Source organism: Choloepus didactylus, chromosome X, assembly GCF_015220235.1.
Source record: "Choloepus didactylus isolate mChoDid1 chromosome X, mChoDid1.pri, whole genome shotgun sequence".
NCBI lineage: Eukaryota > Metazoa > Chordata > Mammalia > Pilosa > Megalonychidae > Choloepus > Choloepus didactylus.
Genome location: NC_051334.1, coordinates 41,164,562 through 41,170,114, shown reverse-complemented (window position 1 = coordinate 41,170,114; position 5,553 = coordinate 41,164,562).

Below are 5,553 nucleotides of genomic sequence, written 5' to 3'. Positions count from 1 at the left end.
CCCTCCCTCTAAGATCAGGAACAAGACAAGGATGCCCGCTGTCACCACTGTTATTCAACATTGTGCTGGAAGTGCTAGCCAGGGCAATCCGGCAAGACAAAGAAATAAAAGGCATCCAAATTGGAAAAGAAGAAGTAAAACTGTCATTGTTTGCAGATGATATGATCTTATATCTAGAAAACCCTGAGAAATCAACGATACACCTACTAGAGCTAATAAACAAATTTAGCAAAGTAGCGGGATACAAGATTAATGCACATAAGTCAGTAATGTTTCTATATGCTAGAAATGAACAAACTGAAGAGACACTCAAGAAAAAGATACCATTTTCAATAGCAACTAAAAAAATCAAGTACCTAGGAATCAACTTAACCAAAGATGTAAAAGACCTATACAAAGAAAACTACATAACTCTACTAAAAGAAATAGAAGGGGACCTTAAAAGATGGAAAAATATTCCATGTTCATGGATAGGAAGGCTAAATGTCATTAAGATGTCAATTCTACCCAAACTCATCTACAGATTCAATGCAATCCCAATCAAAATTCCAACAACCTACTTTGCAGACTTGGAAAAGCTAGTTATCAAATTTATTTGGAAAGGGAAGATGCCTCGAATTGCTAAAGACACTCTAAAAAAGAAAAACGAAGTGGGAGGACTTACACTCCCTGACTTTGAAGCTTATTATAAAGCCACAGTTGCCAAGACAGCATGGTACTGGCACAAAGATAGACATATAGATCAATGGAATCGAATTGAGAATTCAGAGATAGACCCTCAGATCTATGGCCGACTGATCTTTGATAAGGCCCCCCAAAGTCACCGAACTGAGCCATAATGGTCTTTTCAACAAATGGGGCTGGGAGAGTTGGATATCCATATCCAAAAGAATGAAAGAGGACCCCTACCTCACCCCCTACACAAAAATTAACTCAAAATGGACCAAAGATCTCAATATAAAAGAAAGTACCATAAAACTCCTAGAAGATAATGTAGGAAAACATCTTCAAGACCTTGTATTAGGAGGCCACTTCCTAGACTTTACACCAAAAGCACAAGCAACAAAAGAGAAAATAGATAAATGGGAACTCCTCAAGCTTAGAAGTTTCTGCACCTCAAAGGAATTTCTCAAAAAGGTAAAGAGGCAGCCAACTCAATGGGAAAAAATTTTTGGAAACCATGTATCTGACAAAAGACTGATATCTTGCATATACAAAGAAATCCTACAACTCAATGACAATAGTACAGACAGCCCAATTATAAAATGGGCAAAAGATATGAAAAGACAGTTCTCTGAAGAGGAAATACAAATGACCAAGAAACACATGAAAAAATGTTCAGCTTCACTAGCTATTAGAGAGATGCAAATTAAGACCACAATGAGATACCATCTAACACCGGTTAGAATGGCTGCCATTAAACAAACAGGAAACTACAAATGCTGGAGGGGATGTGGAGAAATTGGAACTCTTATTCATTGTTGGTGGGACTGTATAATGGTTCAGCCACTCTGGAAGTCAGTCTGGCAGTTCCTTAGAAAACTAGATATAGAGCTACCATTCGATCCAGCGATTGCACTCCTCGGTATATACCCGGAAGATCGGAAAGCAGTGACACGAACAGATATCTGCACGCCAATGTTCATAGCAGCATTATTCACAATTGCCAAGAGATGGAAACAACCCAAATGTCCTTCAACAGATGAGTGGATAAATAAAATGTGGTATATACACACGATGGAATACTACGCGGCAGTAAGAAGGAACGATCTGGTGAAACATATGACAACATGGATGAACCTTGAAGACATAATGCTGAGCGAAATAAGCCAGGCACAAAAAGAGAAATATTATATGCTACCACTAATGTGAACTTTGAAAAATGTAAAACAAATGGTTTATAATGTAGAATGTAGGGGAACTAGCAGTAGAGAGCAATTAAGGAAGGGGGAACAATAATCCAGGAAGAACAGATAAGCTATTTAACGTTCTGGGGATGCCCAGAAATGACTATGGTCTGTTAATTTCTGATGGTTGTAGTAGGAACAAGTTCACTGAAATGTTGCTATATTATGTAACTTTCTTGGGGTAAAGTAGGAACATGTTGGAAGTTAAGCAGTTATCTTAGGTTAGTTGTCTTTTTCTTACTCCCTTGCTATGGTCTCTTTGAAATGCTCTTTTATTGTATGTTTGTTTTCTTTTTAACTTTTTTTTTCATACAGGTGATTTGAAAAAAGAAGGGAAAGTTAAAAAAAAAAAAAAAAAAAAAAAAAAAAAAGATGTAGTGCCCCCTTGAGGAGCCTTTGGAGAATGCAGGGGTATTCGCCTACCCCACCTCCATGGTTGCTAACATGACCACAGACATAGGGGACTGGTGGTTTGATGGGTTGAGCCCTCTACCATAAGTTTTACCCTTGGGAAGACGGTTGCTGCAAAGGAGAGGCTAGGCCTCCCTGTATTTGTGCCTAAGAGTCTCCTCCTGAATGCCTCTTTGTTGCTCAGATGTGGCCCTCTCTCTCTGGCTAAGCCAACTTGAAAGGTGAAATCACTGCCCTCCCCCCTACGTGGGATCAGACACCCAGGGAAGTGAATCTCCCTGGCAACGTGGAATATGACTCCCAGGGAGGAATGTAGACCTGGCACCGTGGGACGGAGAACATCTTCTTGACCAAAAGGGGGATGTGAAAGGAAATGAAATAAGCTTCAGTGGCAGAGAGATTCCAAAAGGAGCCGAGAGGTCACTCTGGTGGGCACTCTTATGCACACTTTAGACAACCCTTTTTAGGTTCTAAAGAATTGGAGTAGCTGGTGGTGGATACCTGAAACTATCAAACTACAACCCAGAACCCATGAATCTCGAAGACAGTTGTATAAAAATGTAGCTTATGAGGGGTGACAATGGGATTGGGAAAGCCATAAGGACCAAACACCACTTTGTCTAGTTTATGGATGGATGTGTAGAAAAGTAGGGGAAGGAAACAAACAGACAAAGGTACCCAGTGTTCTTTTTTACTTCAATTGCTCTTTTTCACTCTAATTATTATTCTTGTTATTTTTGTGTGTGTGCTAATGAAGGTGTCAGGGATTGATTTAGGTGATGAATGTACAACTATGTAATGGTACTGTAAACAATCGAAAGTACAATTTGTTTTGTATGACTGCGTGGTATGTGAATATATCTCAATAAAATGATGATTAAAAAAAAAAAAAAAAAAAAAAAAAAAAAAAAAAAAAAGAAGAAATAGCAAGAGAAATTGCTAAATATATAGAGACGAATGAAAATGAGAACACAACATACCAAAACCTATCGGATGCAGCAAAAGCAGTGCTAAGGGGGAAATTTATAGCACTAAACGCATATATTAAAAAGGAAGAAAGAGCCAAAATCAAAGAACTAATGGATCAACTGAAGAAGCTAGAAAATGAACAGCAAACCAATCCTAAACCAAGTAGAAGAAAAGAAATAACAAGGATTAAAGCAGAAATAAATGACATAGAGAACAAAAAAACAATAGAGAGGATAGATATCACCAAAAGTTGGTTCTTTGAGAAGATCAACAAGATTGACAAGCCCCTAGCTAGACTGACAAAATCAAAAAGAGAGAAGACCCATATAAACAAAATAATGAATGAAAAAGGTGACATAACTGCAGATCCTGAAGAAATTAAAAAAATTATAAGAGGATACTATGAACAACTGTATGGCAACAAACTGGATAATGTAGAGGAAATGGACAATTTCCTGGAAACATATGAACAACCTAGACTGAAGAGAGAAGAAATAGAAGACCTCAACCAACCCATCACAAGCAAAGAGATCCAATCAGTCATCAAAAATCTTCCCACAAATAAATGCCCAGGGCCAGATGGCTTCACAGGGGAATTCTACCAAACTTTCCAGAAAGAACTGACACCAATCTTACTCAAACTCTTTCAAAGCATTGAAGAAAATGGAACACTACCTAACTCATTTCATGAAGCTAACATCAATCTAATACCAAAACCAGGCAAAGATGTTACAAAAAAGGAAAACTACCGGCCAATCTCCCTAATGAATATAGATGCAAAAATCCTCAACAAAATACTTGCGAATCGAATCCAAAGACACATTAAAAAAATCATACACCATGACCAAGTGGGGTTCATTCCAGGCATGCAAGGATGGTTCAACATAAGAAAAACAATCAATGTATTACAACACATTAACAAGTCAAAAGGGAAAAATCAATTGATCATCTCAATAGATGCTGAAAAAGCATTTGACAAAATCCAACATCCCTTTTTGATAAAAACACTTCAAAAGGTAGGAATTGAAGGAAACTTCCTCAACATGATAAAGAGCATATATGAAAAACCCACAGCCAGCATAGTACTCAATGGAGAGAGACTGAAAGCCTTCCCTCTAAGATCAGGAACAAGACAAGGATGCCCGCTATCACCACTGTTATTCAACATTGTCCTGGAAGTGCTAGCCAGGGCAATCCGGCAAGACAAAGAAATAAAAGGCATCCAAATTGGAAAAGAAGAAGTAAAACTGTCATTGTTTGCAGATGATATGATCTTATATCTGGAAAACCCTGAGAAATCGACGATACAGCTACTAGAGCTAATAAACAAATTTAGCAAAGTAGCGGGATACAAGGTTAATGCACATAAGTCAGTAGTGTTTCTATATGCTAGAAATGAACAAACTGAAGAGACAGTCAAGAAAAAGATACCATTTTCAATAGCAACTAAAAAAATCAAGTACCTAGGAATAAACTTAACCAAAGATGTAAAAGACCTATACAAAGAAAACTACATAACTCTACTAAAAGAAATAGAAGGGGACCTTAAAAGATGGAAAAATATTCCATGTTCATGGATAGGAAGACTAAATGTCATTAAGATGTCAATTCTACCCAAACTCATCTACAGATTCAATGCAATCCCAATCAAAATTCCAACAACCTACTTTGCAGACTTGGAAAAGCTAGTTATCAAATTTATTTGGAAAGGGAAGATGCCTCGAATTGCTAAAGACACTCTAAAAAAGAAAAACGAAGTGGGAGGACTTATACTCCCTGACTTTGAAGCTTATTATAAAGCCACAGTTGCCAAAACAGCATGGTACTGGCACAAAGATAGACATATAGATCAATGGAATCGAATTGAGAATTCGGAGATAGACCCTCAGATCTATGGCCGACTGATCTTTGATAAGGCCCCCAAAGTCACTGAGCTGAGCCATAATGGTCTTTTCAACAAATGGGGCTGGGAGAGTTGGATATCCATATCCAAAAGAATGAAGAGGACCCCTACCTCACCCCCTACACAAAAATTAACTCAAAATGGACCAAAGATCTCAATATAAAAGAAAGTACCATAAAACTCCTAGAAGATAATGTAGGAAAACATCTTCAAGACCTTGTATTAGGCGGCCACTTCCTAGACTTTACACCCAAAGCTCAAGCAACAAAAGAAAAAATAGATAAATGGGAACTCCTCAAGCTTAGAAGTTTCTGCACCTCAAAGGAATTTCTCAAAAAGGTAAAGAGGCAGCGAACTCAATGG